Source organism: Apis mellifera, linkage group LG3, assembly GCF_003254395.2.
Source record: "Apis mellifera strain DH4 linkage group LG3, Amel_HAv3.1, whole genome shotgun sequence".
Taxonomy (NCBI): domain Eukaryota; kingdom Metazoa; phylum Arthropoda; class Insecta; order Hymenoptera; family Apidae; genus Apis; species Apis mellifera.
The window spans coordinates 6,413,498-6,431,600 of record NC_037640.1 but is presented as its reverse complement, the minus strand read 5'-3'; the positions used below and the strand labels follow the sequence as shown (position 1 = coordinate 6,431,600).

General features: G+C 32.4%; 1 protein-coding gene and 1 non-coding gene across 3 annotated transcripts in view; one reads left to right on the top strand and one right to left on the bottom strand.

Moving 5' to 3' along the window:
- LOC412883 (Allatostatin C receptor) overlaps positions 1 to 18,103 on the top strand; it is a 71,405-nt gene that overhangs the window by 15,920 nt on the left and 37,382 nt on the right. The gene's annotated exons all lie outside the window — the stretch shown is intronic.
- Positions 16,226 to 16,313, bottom strand: Mir3717 (microRNA 3717). Its single transcript, NR_039434.1, has one exon. It is a non-coding gene; the product is annotated as a microRNA 3717 (primary transcript).

Below are 18,103 nucleotides of genomic sequence, written 5' to 3'. Positions count from 1 at the left end.
TTTGATGTTAATAACTTTTTTAATATAGAAAACGAAAAGAAGAAGAAAAAAGATCACTTGTCTTTCTAAATATTCTAATGAAACCAAATTATTTTATAAAATAATGGAATACAGTTGATGATAATTGCAGTTCAATTATGAAAAACAAAATATATCAATCGATTATTCCAGTCACTTACAAAAGACTGAAAAGAAAAAAGGAAATTGCCCTTAATAACTCTTCTACGTCTCGTAAAAAGACTATTAATATCGGATAATGTCCCCTTTGAAACCAAACGAATTTAACCTAATGTACTTTTTCCTATCGCCAAAGAAGACAAATGTTATTTATTCGGCCGATCTTATTTTCAAATGCCTCGTTCGAACTGATTCCAATTAAAATCGAATTAAAGGAAAGAAAGTTTGGAATGCTTGGCGCGTTTAAGCAGAGTGGCTTCGGTCGACGATGAAATTCGATAAATTAATAGTAACCGAACAGTTGTAACAAGATTCAAGAGACAAAGTAGTTTCGCTCGATGATTGAGCGGCCCGTAATCGCGTTTAATTCGAGCCATCTGTGGTCGTTTGTTAAACGTGTGCGTTCAAATTCGATGCGTATTAGTCGTGATTACGTCTATCTATCATAACGAGGTAATTTAATCTTGACAAGATTGAATGATAGGCTTGGACGAGTTCAAATTCATCGCGCGAATTCAATGCGGTTCGAAGTAGTTACGGTCAGGATATTGCCCGGCCACGCTCCAACTACTTATTCGGTTGGATCCGACCGATTCGAACGAGCTCGATATATTTCACCTCTTGGATGTCTTCAATGTAAAGCAAATTTATAGAGGGCGTAAATTCAAACGCGGAGCAGACATGGTCGCGCGAAGTAGATAATGTCGTCCGTAGTCAGACATCTTGCAAAACTTTGCCAGATACCGTACGTGGAACTTTGCTAGATTTAATGAAACTTTAGAACTTGGAACTTTGGATAAATAAAAACTTAGTTTAATTTATGGGCGCGTAGGAAATATATATCGTAAGAAAGATATATTTTGTGTGTACACAAAAATATGGGAAATACATCGATCAACAGGGAATTTCTTTTGCAAGATCTTTCGTTAAAGAATTATTATAAACATTATTATATAAGCTGGAGTGTAGATCAAATTAGTGTCGGATATGCGCAAGTTTAAGCAATGATTTGTCGAAGAAAATCGATTCGATAATAAATAAACCGATCGATCGATCGTTATCGATTAAAAGAAAAGAGAGGGAGAAGTAAATTTTTCACATGGATTCTTCGATTCGAAGAATACTCTTCGATAACCAATGGACGGTTGCCAAGAATCTGAGAGTAACATCTTCAAATGGAGTCAAGTTTTACACTCGTTTAGTTGGAACATTCTTCACATCTCTCGACGAAATTTCATTCGATAAGAAACCTCGTTCCTTTATCAAATTTCATCAATTTGCTATTGGATTTACGCTTTTCCTCGCGATCGTGCAATAATTCGTTTAAATTACGGAGATTAAAGTTCAAAAACAAGAATATTCTCTAAGTAAGACATCTTTAATTATACACCGTAAGACATCTCCATATCTCGTGCACGATTCTCATGCACTTGCATTATCGTTCGAATCCCTGGATTTCGAGTCGAGTATAGTCCATACCGAGGCTTCTGTCTCCATTATACCCACCACTCAAAGCCACTCGGGGATATCAGAGATACTCGGTGATCAGCCAAAGCTGGAACTCGATTACGTTCGAAGAAATACCAAAGCAATTGCGATCATCGATCTAGAGAGTTAAGGAGGCGAAAAATATTGGATCAAGCGTATGCGATTTATATCTTTATATCTCTTTCAAGGTGCCAAAAGTTCTTTGAAAAATCAGTGATGCGATAACAGTTGACCCATAAAGAGTTTCATCTTGCAAGTTGCTCGAGTGCAATGAATAATGAATCCCCGATCTCTGGTCAGCAATAACACGAGATGATCGAGGATCTATGCAGATACAGTCGTCGACTTGCAAGGACAAGATGTCGCATTGAACAAGTATGGAAAGTTTGCACGACGAGTTTCTTTCATGGCCGTTTTTAACAATCGAATTATTATCGTTTCAGCGATGTATATTCTTTACGAAGAGTGTATACGGCTACCCGGTTTCTATAAAAGTTCCTTCCTTGTTGCTTGCTCGGCTTGTCCAGATTATCGTGTAATAAAGCAGCTGTTGTAAACAATATAGAAGGACGACATTCGATGGATTAGAACGTGAAGAGCAAGGGAAAAAGGGAGTATATCCTTGTTACGATCAGGGTGTTGACTTGCGTCCCATGGAGCAACAATCGATACTCGCAACAGGATACTTTGATGCTCTTTTCTATGATTATGCGTCGTTACTGTGTTTTCAAACGTTGGAAAGTTGTTTGTGCTATTTCAGAAATTCTTGCGATATTAATTTTTGATTGGGATCATTCATTGATTGATAGAAACAGAACATCATAAATGTATTCTATTTTATAGAATTTACTTAGGAAAATCTTCGAAGATTTGGATCAAAATCAAATGCTGATTTCTTCTTCGGAAAAAATACTTTAATATCTTTAACTGTTTTAGGATAGATTTAAATTTTTGTGTAAAAAAATATTTGTTATTGCACATTGTGAACTATAAATAGAGAATTATAAATTTGTTGACTCAAAACAAATTTATTTATATAAATTTTCAGAACAATTATATGCAAGCATTGGCTATCAATGAAAAGAAATACATAAAGAAACAATGGATGGAACACATTATCTTTACTTACACAACAGAAAATTGACGTGAAAATTGATAGAACAAGTGTTATCCTTTGTCATAACTGTGAACATTCGATCGAAGATACTATCTTTTATTTTTCATTCACACATTCTATATTTGTTTTTCGAGGTGATCGAGTTTTTCAAATTTTCCTATCTATTATTTGTTTACACAACCAGCTTTTTGTCGTCTGACAAAAATGAATATTGAATTTTAAAATATCATATGTGCATTGTACTCTTTTGTAACAAAGAAAAAAAAACTATCAAGATAATATCTGTCCTTCTTCCTATCTATTCGATATTTCGGGTTTTTCAATTTAAAAGTGTACCATTGTTATTGCAAAATTATAAAATTCATCTTTGAAATGTTTCGTATAAATGAAAAACATTCGTTTATGCAAAAGTTTTATTTATGGACACACATATCTCGCATTATAGCGGAATATTTGACCTCAGATATGCATGCCAACTCGTGTCTTTGTACACTCGGGAGATCAATAAAACTACATATTTCTCGGAATTCCAATATCAACGTAATTCCTGTTTCCATTCCATGGAATTTCTCGAATCGAATTGCATAGACGAAAACAAAAAAAAAAAAAAAGAAATATATAATCGTTTGATTTTATTACACTACTATTGTTCAGGGAAAGTGACACGAATTTTTTTTCAGGTATTATATCGTAATAACTTTAATATCGTGCTTCTTGAAAAACGAGCTTATTTTATATTCAACATTCAAATTTTTCTGTGGGAGATGGTATGGTATATATAATTCATTATTTTTTTTATCTCGCTATAAAACTTGGATTTCTGTACAAGTCGTTTAAAAATTGAAAAAACGGAGTGGGAAAAAAAACTCGTTATATCCCGGATAATTAATATATCTCTTCCCAAGAACAATCAAAAGCTTCAGAGTTTAAAAAATTGTTAAAATTAAATTGATACAAGTATTTGATAATTAATGTATGCATATTTTATATCTTGATATAAAATATTAAATGAATGCAAATGAAGTATATTTGTTTCAAAATATAATTATAATCAATATTATTCATTAACATTTAATAATTATAAATTACATCACAAGGGCGAAACAATTGTACGAAAATATCCAAAATTATATAAAATTTTAAATCGTTAAAATTAAAAATTTAAAGAACAGTTTAATAACGTTCTATGAAAAACTCAAATAAGAAAGAGTGAACGACTCAAGATAATCCTGAATTTTGCAAACTTTATTTAAATACTTTTCAACTAGTAAACTTTTACATGCTGATTACGCATGAAATTACCTTATTTCAAATGAAGTTTTTCTGCCACAGAAACGACATTAATGATAAAAGTTATGCTTTTACACAATTCCACCCCCATTAGATTCACTCTTAAATGGAATTCATTCCCTCTTTCATCGATAAATGCAATTTGAATGCAAAAACGACGCGATTTTTGATGAATTTTCTTTAATTACATTCATAGTTACGTTCTCGGGAATACGCTTCTGGATTTTATTTTGGACGATTACTTTTATGTCTTCTCGCGCTTCTCCACCATCATAAATCCGCCCCCTCGTTTTGGAGCAACAATTCTGGAAGATGAAAAGACTTTTCTTTCGACGAACCTTTTCGAAGATCCTTAACGTGAAAACATAAAAACATAGGCAGTGTATTTAGGTGATTATTTTTACCGGCAATCTTATTTTGGGAATTTACTGGAGCTGATTCGAATAAAAATCAAGAAGTCATTTCGTGTTTTTCTTGCTTTTTCTGTTCAACTTGTCAGGTATATAATCTTATGAAGAGATATCTGTGAAAAGTTGATATAAGAAATGGCGAAAGGAAGAAGACTGTGTAAAATAGAAGCATTAGAACATTCCATAAGAAATATCGTTTTCTTTTTTTGTCTTTGAAGAGGATTATAAATGATATTTCTTTCCTAGGAAGACTTTTATTCTATTGTGAATGCAGTTCTTAATGCACGTGAAAGTAACAACGTAGCATACCAAAATCAGGTAATATTTTTTAAAAATAATAATTATTTACAGAAAAAAATTTCGATCTCTGAATTGTTAATAATTTCTTGAACAAAGAATAATAAAATAATTTCATTTGGCAAAATTAATTTACATTAAGGAAATATTCTTCGAAATTTTCCTCAAAAATTTTATACTTAATTGAAGAATTCTATGAAATTTCGTAAAATTTTTTTCTAATTCAGAATTTTTGTACCAAAAGTTCAATATTTAAAATATTTCTCTCTTTTACGATCTTTTAAAAGTTATTTTACAATTTTTCGTCGTCATTTTATTACTATTTCAGTAAGAAAATAAATTAATGGTAATGGTAATAATTTGAAGTACTTTAATATTAAAGAAAAATACAGCGAAGCTAATAACAGTTTATTTTTTTCTTCATCAATTTACTTAAATTAAACTCTCGATATTCACAGAATCTGCATTCTCGAATAATAAACCGTGTTATTCTCGACCGACATTCGATCCATCTTCTTAATGCTGCTCAACAATTGCTTCGAGAAATCATGATTTTTCTGGATGAAATCGCTAATTTTGAAAACTTGAGACAATTGAGTCGAGGAAAAAGAATACAAAAATGAAATCGATCTTTTACTTGCTTCAGTGATTTATTAATGATGGAAAGGAACACGATAGAAATGGGGCTAGGAACGATATTTTTCGAGTAAATATCAGCTGTGTGAAAGATAAAGAGAATGTAATGAATAATGTAATATTTAACTTTGTTCCATTTTCATTGAGAAATGTCTATTGATTTTAGAAAAAAAAATAAGTAAAGTTGGTAAAAGATATCAATTGAAATTTGTTCTTTAAATTATAAATAATAATTAAAACAAAATTTGCATTAGATGAAGAGAAATAAATACAAAGAAATCTTTAATTGTTTATAATTTAATAAACAAATCTTCGACATTTTGATATAACGATTTTTTGTTTGTTTTAGCTTCAATCTTCTAAAAATATTTCTCGAATATAGTAATATTCTGTATGGAAAAATATTTTCTGAAATTTTTGTAAAGTCTTATTCATGTTTCAGCTTCTATTTAAGCTTGGTTTACTTGACTCGAAAAGATCCACTTTATGCGTATGAAAATTTATTCACTCATAACTGCCACTCAGTCATATCAACTCGCTATGTGACACCCTTTTTACATTGTGCGTTAACCTTGCTCTTATGATAAAAGCAATGTACAACATATTTCTCCATAAAAATTTCACATGTACGATTTATTATAATTCTATAATATATATATATGAGTTACAGAAATAAAATAAAAATAAATTATTGAAAACTTGAATGAAAACTAAAAAAGTATTCTTGTGAAAAATGTTAATATAAATGTTAATAATTTTAGAAGTTTGGATGATAAAATTACTCAAATTTTTGAAATTGCAAAGGATACATTGCATACATTAAAGAAGAGTTATTTCAGCAAAATGATAAGATAATCAGGAATTAATATGTAAATCTATGTATATACACGCTTGATAATTGGCTAGTATTTTTTAACAAATAACTTATTAATGAAAGTTTTTGCAAAGAAAAATTTTGGAAAATTCAGGAATATCAATCTTATATTTTTTTGGGACACTTTGTGCAGTTTTTCAATCAATAATTTATTCATACAAAATCAGATCATTAAAGGTTACGTATACAATAAAATAAATGTTCAATAGTAATAAAACGATGGAGAAAGGAATCGTTTCGTTCAATTGAAAAGAATCAAACTAGCTTGATGAAAATCTCGGTATCGTGGAACAGTTATTAAAGAATTTCCGATTTTTCCAGACACAATAACGGCATCCAACATTATTCCTGCTACAATATCGGACCAACTGATACGATTGAAAGGAGGGAAATAAAGCAAGAGATATTTCAAGATGAACGAGATGCGGCTTCGTTGTCCCATTCCAAAATTTTTCTTGATCGATGGACAATGCTTTTTTATTAGAAAGGAAATCATCAAATCCATTAAAGTTTCCATTTTCGATGCTCACCTTCTAGCTATTTTCATTGCAATAGAAAGCTTGGAAGAAAATAATCTTGAACATTTTATTTTTCAGAGTGCAAAAAACAAGTTGAATAATATCCTCGATAAATTCAAGAAAAGGAATAGAATTTTTTTGCTTCGAAAAAATAAAAATTTATCCTAATTTTGGATACTATGATTGGCAAAAAATTATTCTATTGAATAAATAAAAAATAATATAGATATGGGTATAATAGAATAATTTTTTGAAAGATTGTTTTACTTTAATAAAAAATATTCCACTAAATCGTATAAAATATATATTTAAAAAATTGAAATTAAAACATTCGTTCATTCTCCAATTTGATTTGTAAATTTTATTTTAATTTATTATTATATATATTTTTTTTTTCATATCACATTCAGCTAGAATTATCAAAGCACTATGAAGAGAGCAAAATTATACAAAGCAAACGATATTACATTTTTAAACATGCTGCATCTTGCATGAGTGCTTTCAAGGGTTCCATTTGAACAAATTTTGAAGCAACATTAACGTGAAGTAGAACCACGAGAAAAAATTTCAATTTACTTTTTGCAATACATAGAGATAAGCAAATTCCGGGTAACCGTTTCACAAACAGTTTTTTTTTAATATACGAGATTGCGTAATCCATAAAGAAATCTCAGAATAGGAGATATTCATTTACATTAGTCAATTTCCAGATCGTTTATTTTCCCTCATTGAAATTCAGTCCACACGAAACTGTTTTGGACAATTTTAAATTATAAAGCTTTTGCATTAACGAGTCGATAGATCAATTCGATAAAAAAAATCACGAAGTGAATTTCAAATCACGTTCAATCAATCAATTTCAAGTTGTATGCCATCATATTTTATGTAATCGAAATTTGGCCTGTAATAGAATTTTTCGTCAAATGAAAATTTATCCATTCGATGATCGACGGATCAAAAGTGATTTACGAACAATTTTCGCGTTGATTAAAAATATGATTAAAAATGAATTTACGAAACGGATTGCCCAAGGCAACTCAATTATCCTCGCAATTTCCCCACCAACAATCGCTTTGGCCTCGCGAGAAAAAAAAAAAAATCCTGTCTTCTGTCACTTTGTCTCGCAACACTTTGCCCTCGGGATACCCATCTTATCGCGCCGCTCTTTGTTGCTCCATCTCGGACAAGCCTTAAATTTGTAGGATTCGAGGAAGAGGAAAGGTGCTTAGGCCTTGTTCCGTTGGTCTCCATTTCACGTCAGAGGCGAGGCGTGGTATATAACCTTCATCAAGTATCTCTCTCGTGTCCGATAATTTCTTCAAGTGTCTCTTGCACGTGGTTATTTCTCCTCCTTCTTCCTTTCAACACTGAGAGACTACCACCAATCAACCTGTATTGGAAATTCAATACAGAGAGAGAGAGAGAGAGAGAAAGGTATATTTATATGAACTCTATTTATAAATAGAAGATATCTGAATTGAGTTTCATACACTGTACGTCACTTAGTTGTGTGAATAAACGAGTTTGTGCAAAAATTTATCTCTGGATGGATCAGTTAACGTGATCAAATTACGTTATCTTTAAAACTTCCACTTGATCTTTTCCCAATTTTACGATCAAGCAAAAAGGAAATTTCAAGTGATGTTCAAGCAAGAAAATATTTTTCAAAAACATGATATCCTCTATGGATTGTAATCATAATTCATAAGAAAAATTAGTTGGACGAATTGGTTATATAAGTCTGGTTCATTCTTCGACAAGTTCAATAAACGAAATTCCAAGCATGCAGAGAAATGCTTAAACAAAAAGTATTCTTCATTTCGAAATTCCTTTTACCTATCTGATTCAATTCATTTATTTGTTATTCAGGCGGAGGTTCAATTGGTTAATTCGGCGACGAATTATAGTCGATTATCTCGCAATGGGATCCTTTCTTTTCATTTGGCACCACGTTGCACCGTGGAAACGAGCATTGGTGCCCTTTATTGTCACCGTGCGCCGGTCTACACTGCCATTTTCAGATAACAGGATTTCCAGAAACGTCGTTGTCGACGGTGTCACGTAGCCATTGTAAGAAAGTTCGCGTACCGAAAATAACGTTCTGGCGGGGAAGTGAAATAGCGGTTGATCCGGAGCTGTGGATCTATGAATCTCTCTACCGCTATGAATCTACCGAGGAAATTATGTGGATGGAGAGGCTTCGAGTAGCGCTTCGAGGGTGGAGGTGGAACCGGGTTACGAAGATTAAATATACCCGCCCGTTTTTTCAAATTTATACATCGAGGTTCGCGAAATCTTTTCACTTCTTTCTTTTTTTATTGCGCGAAACTTTGATAAAGAGAGGCTATGGGATTTTTCTTTTCTTTTCTTTTTCTTTCTTTTGTTTTTGAGAATGGATATTTACGGTCAGTCGTAAAATCTAATGGTATATTGTCTTACAGGGAAATTTATGCGTGCAATCTGAAGATCTCGTGTATATATAAAGCAGAAGATGGGTTATACGTGAGGCAATTTCTCTTTGGATTCGAATTTTTATTTTTTATTTTTTTTTTTACGTTTTGAATATAATTGGAATATTTTTTTTTTAGAAGAAGGAACAATAGAGAATTAAAATCTGAATAATATATATATATTTGAAGTTTTGTTTTATCTTGTACCACTTGAAAAATATTAAAATTACAAGTAATCTCTTCCGTATTTGAGTTCAGTTAATTAAAAAAAATTTTACTGCTCTACATCCCTACAAAACAATATTAATATCAGGTAATATTATTTATATGACTATCTTTATTAAAGAGATGAAAAATGTGCAAAAAACTACAAGTTGACGTTTTTAAAGATTTTTTTTTTTTTTTTGAAAAGAGAACGCATCTTTGCATCGTCAAGTTTATTTCGACACAAAGAAAATAACGAATATTAAGTTATCACTCTCGAGATAAAAGTAAAACCATGAGATTAATATGAGATAAAAGGACGAACAGTTCAACTTTGAGGACACTCAAAGTAAGAGTTCTCTCTTTCAGTCGTTGTTTGCAACTTATATTCGGTTTTCCGTTGCTGCCTCCTGTTCGACTCTTTTCTACAACCCTTACAACATTTCTTTATATCCCACGGAAGACAAATATAGTGAAAGAATAAAAGCGAGGAGTGCCACGGCGGAAGCTATTAGACAGGGGCGCAGAATGGTCTTGGTGGCATGAAATTCGGCCGAGTTAACAACGACCTTTACTACTGCGAATGCGATACAACTTATATACTAGATTTTTATTAATTTTTGAAATTAGTTCTTTTGATAAATATTTCGACCTTTACGAATGCTTTGTAGAGTTTACAATTTTCTACTTTGTAAGCAAAATAATCAAAATTCTTATTTCTTTACATTTACAGTTGCACACCGGTATTTCGAATTTAAAGAAATATTTCGTTTTACATATTTTTTTACACGATTTTAACTTCTACAAAAATTTAATTTCAGATATTTTATTACCATCTCCATATCGAATTCAAAGATGATGCTTAATAAGATGCAATTCATTTATATATTCATCGAATGAAATTTTTGTGGGCCTTTTGTCAAATAGAGAATAACAGCACGACCGAAAGAAAAAAGACTATATAAAAAGACTGTATATAAATAAGAAAAGTCATAGAAACTCGGGGACGATTGTACGAATGATTGAACGTTCCACGACTTTGAAACTGGAATCGCAATTAAACGAATCTTTCCATCCATGCTCTTTATCTTAGCAAGCTTTCGCATCTCTTTCGCTCGGGTAACGTAATTACAGGGTAACGCGAATTAACCCTCCGGTTAAATTAACCCCGGCAACCGGTGACGCGACTCGAATTGAGAACTATCGGCAAACGCAGAATACGAATGAATTCTGTTCTCATCCCCTTCGTTATTCCACGCGTATCCACCGATGCGAAAAGTGGCCAAGAACCATTTAATCTCGACCGAAACTGTCACCAAACATCGATATCCATTTCGTGCAAACTATTCGTGTAGTCGAAAGTTTGATTACGAAAGCCTTGATATCACGTTGATCCGTACATATTGAACTTGCCTTTGATTATGCATTGGCAAATATGAATTTTTTTTTACAAAATGTGATCTTCGAAAAAATTTAAATTTATATATACGAAATGGTGGAATATACATGAAATAGATGATGCGAAAGTAAAATTAATTAATTAATTGTTGGCTATTGTTAATTAATTCGAGATAATTTTGAACGAAATGATCAAATTATAGTTACTTAATTATTAATGATCAAATTATAGTTACTTATTTTATATTAACCAATGGCGGTAGATTTATAAATTATATTGGAAATATTCTGGAAAATTATGGGGATGCTTTTTTGTTTCGTTTTTCTTCCTCATAGTTGTTCGTTATTTTACTTTCGCGTAGGCGTGGCTGAGGTAATGGAAACATCCATTACATTTTGTACTTGTTTTTTTTTAATCTACTTTGTTTAACCGCAAATCTAGATTAATAGGATTAATAATCGTTTACAAAAATGATAAGGGTAATTTTTTCTTCTTCTTCTAATCTTTCCAAGCTATCGAATTACCAAAAGAAAAAGAAAAAAAAATTCGATCACTTCTTCGAATAAAATAAAAATATTCGAATAAGAATATTTCATAAGAAAATTGACACTCTACTTTTGTCAAACTCTATTATACATCGATCTCGATAAATAGAATAGCATATAAGAATAAACAATTCCAAGAAACGTTCGATCCATTATGTGGAACATAATCCATCGCTCCCCTCTTTTCACCTCTACGCACACGTCCATCAAATTCGTAAATGGAAGATTTTCGCGTTGACAGTCGCGGAAATAGGGCGGGTTCTGTCATATCGACATCAACAGGTCCTTTCTGGGTGTGGCCAATCGAAACGCAAGGCCGAAGGCCAAAGTCGTAGGTGGAATTAACCGTCGGATGGCCGATAAAGGCAACCGTGTTCGCACTTTGATGCGGCGCTGACCGACTTTACGCCACGTTTCACCCCCGTTTTCAGAGAAGTTGCCACGTGTAAAGGTGTTCGTCCATTAATTTCGTTTCACAACGCTTGAAATTCGAAATTCCACGAGGAGTCAACGAGATGTCTCGCAACGGAAACGTGCAACCTGTTTCTCGTCTTGAAGAGAGAGCCATTATATATATATCCCCTCGCTTTCTTTATAGTCTCAGGGTCGATTAATCTTTTATTAAAGAAATGTAGATATCGAATTAAATAAAATTAAATAACAATGTTTCTAGTAAGTACAATTTTCAAGAAATGATATATATTTTTCTTCGTTCATAATATATTCAGATCTTTAATTTATAATTTTGTTTAATATCCTTGACTTATCGAGAGAATATTCACGAGAAAAATATTATGTCGATTATTTTTTTCCCTCTGTATTAATTTCATTATAACGTTTCATTTTCATTGGAGGAAAAAGTCAGAATGAAAATACAGTCAATTATTTTTTTTCCCCCTCCTGCGTTTATTAGTTTCGTTCTCCAACCTTCGAGGGTTGGAGAAGAATAATCACAAACGAGAATAAAAACGAGAAAAGAAACGCACTACCACTAGTAGATTCTTTTTCCTATGTTATTAGTTTTACTAGATCGAAATTCTAGGTGGAGTTGTGGTTAAGAGGGTAGTTCCATACGACCTAGCCCCAAAATGAACCCGAGAAACTAAGCCATCCTGTTTATTCTTGTTCTCATCCTCCAATATATCCATTTATATTTCACTTTTACAAAAGTGACGTTAACAATAAATATAAGAAACGTAAGTCAAATAGCATCAATGGACGATTTTCCTGATTCATCTCACAATCTCTCCGCGCATCGATTAATGGACGATCCAGTTAATTAGTTGTGAAATAAAAGCGAAAGAAACAAAAAGAAAAAAAAGGAAAAAAAGTGATTGGAATGGCGACACGCACGACAGAGAGTTTTATATCTGCGTTCAGAACAGAGCATTTAGAAATGGCGGCATTTTCCAGCTTGAGAGCCACCCTCTTCCACGTGGCTACCCTTTGTAATTCGCATCACGCCGAGAAGGTTCAATCTGTGGTGAGCACACGATCTGTCACCGCCACAAAGACGCCAAATATTGGGCAAATAGAGAGAGACACATATACATGTTATCGATAACCAATCGATGACTGCGCTATCCCTATATTTACCCTGAAAAACAGAGAAATATTTGTTTCATCCTGTTTTCTCACCTTTATCTGTGCGCTGACCGCACAGATTTTTGCGGGGTGATTTATCTTACAAATTTTAATTTAATTCCCTTCCCGACTGCTTGAAAATTCATTCCCTTTTCCCGTATCTTTGTTTCGATTGCGAAGCTTTCTTCGTTCTATTTACATTCCAGTTTTTTAAATTCCATTTAATTTTTCTTTAGTTTTAAACGTTTTTAGAATGCAGTTGATTAACTAGATTTCGTGAATTTTTTGAAGGAAGAAGGGATTTTAATGTTTAATTTCTTAATATCTCTTATTTTTTAAATTTCTCCTCGATAGTTCTTTAATTATACGATTAAAGTTAAGTTTATAAAAAAAATTAGTCACAAAGATTCCACAAGATATATTTTTAATACATTCGCTAATTAATTCAACAATATCTTTCATCCGATTATTCAAGATTTATCAATAATTTTCTCTTTTCACGTGAACGTAAAGAAATTTTTTTAAGCAATATTTAAAGCGTGTCACGAATTGTCAGGAATTTATTCGGGAGTTGCAAAGTCGAGTGACCGTTCACTCGAGGGTGGAAATGCTTGAAGTTCAGAGAAGCCATCTATCGTGAAACTTTCTCTCGCTTTCGTATATAGAAACATTATTGCGATTGTGTGGCGTGGTAACGACGCGTTGAGGGGAAGTTGAACTGTTGGAAGAGTCCATGTTACACGATCTAAACGGCGCAGAGGGTAAAAAGTAAACTGGAATTGAAATCTGGATTGACACAGGGAGTTAAAACAAATCGACGAGACAAAAAAATATGATGAATAACGAGAACACGATTCGATAAGAATTTTATTTTAAAAATTTATGTCAGAGAAAACGTAACTACACTGTGTAGGGGATAACATTGTCTAAATGCTAATCGTGTAAACATGCCGCAGTTGCATTAAGCAAGCAAAGATGGATCACGCCGAAACGATAACGTTGAACAACAACGATCCTTGATTTTCATCCGTTTCCCAATGAATAATGGAGCAACAAACATTTGATGCTATGTTGGCTTGATATTAAATTATTACATTTATTACGCGATTGACGCGTTAATGCGAAACATGGTGGCTCTATCCTCGTTTCGACTAATATCTGCTCGGGAGAGGAAATCGTGAGGCCATCGTCTGCTTATCATTAATCACTAGAAATATTTGTTATCGATTGTCAATTTGCGCTTTGAATTTATCTATGACGTCTATCGTGAATGATTCACTTGTAAACGATTGTAGATTTTGTAGAACAGATGTGGATAAATTCGAAATCGTCGAACGAATTTATTCCAAAATTGCAATTTCTAAAAAATTATTAAGATGAGAAGAGAAGGATTATGTATTCGCTACGTATTTTCATAAAATCATCCGAATAATCGTTTATTGACATAAAAATTTTGGCTTATTCCACTTCGGAGTTAGACAAGTATTGGATTTGTTAAAAAAATTTCCTCCCATAAATTTAATTTTCCTTTGAATCGTTTTTTGAATATCTTTCCCCATTTATTCAAATGGAAAAAATTCGTACAATTTTAAAAATTTTAGATCGATCAAGTAACAAACATTTTATCAAATATCAATTTTTTACCACTCGATTCGATCGTGAAACGGTCCTCGATTTATTATCTCGTTCGATTTTCTCGATTCAAAGATTCGTTCGGTTTATCTCGATCGATTTTCTAAACGGAAGAACATCAAAATTTCACGAGTCAATTGTGAAACGATGTTGACAGCGTGTATCGTTGATCATTATCGAGTATCCGGGTCGGCCATTTCGCAGCTGTATTTTTTCGAAATTTTACGAAATGTATCAGCTTTTAACTGGACTCGTGACAAAAGCGTAATCGTTTAACGAGACCTTCGTATAATTGACAAGCATTAAACGCTGTAACGAGCGTGGAAATTCGATAAGATATTATATCGAAAATTTCATCGTGGCTCTAATCGCCTTATCCGGTTCTATTCGATTTTCCCGCTTTTGTCGTATCGTTAATCCCCCCATTCGATACGTGTTCATCAGAGTGTTGGGGGTAAGTTTAATTGGGTTCATCGCGTCATTTTTGAAACATGTATTAGCGCCTAGCAATTAGCGCGACCGCCATTTCGGTGGCTCCATGCTGGGTCACGTTATGAGATGGAAAGAACGTAACAAGAGCTTTTCTATAGATTTTCGATAATCGCGGGAGATGAATTTATGTATTTTAGTTAAATATAGGAAAATAAATGGTGGGAAAGAAGGATGATGATGGACGGAAGGAGAAGCTATTGAAAATATGTTACTGTTATTTTTTGAAATACTTTTGTGTCGATAATTCTAGTATGAAAAGTATTATTTTGGTTAAATAGGTAAATAAATATAGAGATATATTATAGAAAAAAAAGGGAAAAGAGAGAAAAGATATTGAAAATGTATAAATAAAAATTGTACGATTATCTTTTTATACGAGAAGAAATATTAAATTTTCGAAATTAAAAGAATATTAAATTGTTATCATTATGCTATGCATATATTTAATGATATTTTAATTTTCTTCAAAATTATTGTTACATATTACATTTGTTGAAAACGAAGAATGACTGAAAATAATAATTTCCAAGTGGTTTGCATTTCGAGCAATCCCATCAAATTGAAATATTCCAACGTTATTTCATATTGATTTCATACGTTGATCTTACGATTTGCCGAGTTTTAAAACGAATTAACGATCATATACAATCGTTAATTTTACTCGAACAAAAGACAACAAACGAATGAATTAATATATTCATACCGATACAATCAATACGTAATTAAAAAGAACAAAAGAATTCCACCACGATTCGTCACAATCTTCTTCCCATCAACTGAACAAATTGAACAAAATTAAACGAATCGAACGTTAAATAATAATCATAAAATAATAATCCTTTTTCATTCTTCTTCAAAACGAAAAAAACAAATTTATTAATACATTCGACCACGAAACAGAAGAACAAGAACGAAGAAATTTCATCTCAATTCGTTCAATTTTTCTCTTCGTTCAAACAATTTAAACGCGATTGAACAAATATCATAAAATAACAATCCTCTTCCATATTCTTCCCTCCCCCCCTTTTAGCATCGAATAAACAAGTAAATATTATCTATATAACCATTAACGATATTTCTAAATACGCAAATATTTCGCTCGAAATAATAGTCAAGCGACAAGGAAAAATGAGAATTCGTGTGACAGCAATTTTATCAAACGTCCCACCCCGACACTCTCTTTTTCTCTCACCTCTCCAATTCGTCGAATTTCCCCTGCTCTTGTCCCCTATAAAACACCGGCGTGTTTCATTCGTTACCACGAAACGAAGCGAGGAATGGAACGGATTAAAAATCGTATCAGTCTCGTTTTACGTTGACAGAATATAAAGCCATCGCGTTGGATGGCGGAAATCACGGTTGGTCAACGATGGGATACGAAGTTAAACCTCGATGCGAATAAAGACGTCTTATTGGAGTTATTAAATTCTCGATTCAATATTACAGACGAGATTTCGAAGATTCATTGAAAGTTGGCTAGCCTGATTCGTTGAAATCGAGAAGTTTTTAACGATCCATATTTTCCCCTCGACGGATCCTTCAACTTATCCCTTATTTTTCGTCTCCAGTTCCGAATTTCTTCATTAGAGTTTGGAGAAATATTTTATATTCGAGAATATTCGAAATAAATGAAGATGAAATCAATATTTTGATTAATTCTAAGCACTTTTTTCTAATAACTTCTTTTATCAGTATTATAATTAAATAATAAATTATTGATCATTAATATTTTTATGATGCCAGATCGATTCCTTTAATCTAAATTGCGCGGACTGATGGATAAAAAGAATCTCCTAAGATGATCGAAATTGCCGAGAGCCTAACGTTGTTACAAATCTACGACAATTTTTTCCCCTGAATCTAACTTGAAATATACTTCACAACCTGTCTATTGTGTGCTTTCGAGCGTATAAATTTTTTTGTTTCACCGATTTAAACAGCATGAAATTCGCCGATTATCCGGCGGAAAATCAGCAACGAGCATTATCTCGTATACATCGCGAAGAAACGCGTTGGCCGACCGCCATTAATCGTCCGCGCATTTGCATATCGGATGGAACGATCGAGACACGTCAAAGAACTCGATCGTGTCGAAAGAACGTTGATCGGTCGGGAAAATACATCCGTCACGGTTTCGCTTGATTTTCCAGGATTACGTAATCTTCGTAATCTGTCGTAGACTTTTACAACAAAGGGGAAAAAAGGGGGGAAATTTTTCACGAGATACGAGAAGAAGAAGAAGAAGAAATGGTTTAGTGATAAATTGAATCAAGAATCTTATAGATTTGTTGATATGTTGCGATAGGAATGATTTATGACTGTATCGAGTTTTCCATTAACAATAAGATTGATTCGCTCGAGTAATTATTTCGTCTTGGTTGGATATTTCTTCGACGAGTGGTGCTTTGCGTTAATTGGTTCCATTGTAATGAAATTGAAATGGTCAAAGAAATAAATGTAGAAAAGGAAACGTAGAATTCGCGGTCTTTGATCATTTGATTCTTTACCTCTAATTAAAAGTAGTTCAGTCTTTCTTACTTTCTTGGCGAACCAATATTTCCAACTTAATTCTTCTTCACCGTCAATAAAAGTAATAATTTTCATAGGAAACAGGGTTATATACAATGAAATAATATTAAATAATAATAATATAAATATAACTATTTAATATTACTATATTTAATATATGCGTTGATAAATAAATTATCATATTGTATATAATTATACGTATATAATTAATTTTAAAATAACTATTTCTTAAAATGTACAAAGACGTTTATTAGCAACTGTAGATCAAAGATAGAAGAATGTAGAAGAATTTTTAAGGTTGGCAGCTAATTTCGCTTCTACCATTCGTTACGTTTTTTCCCACAGCCTGGTAGAAATATCATAAAGACTCGCGCTTTGAAGATAGCAATTTCCATCTTTATGAAACTCCATCGCTCCTCCAAGAACAGAGTACCTGTCAAGTTTCTCGAACTTGATAAAAA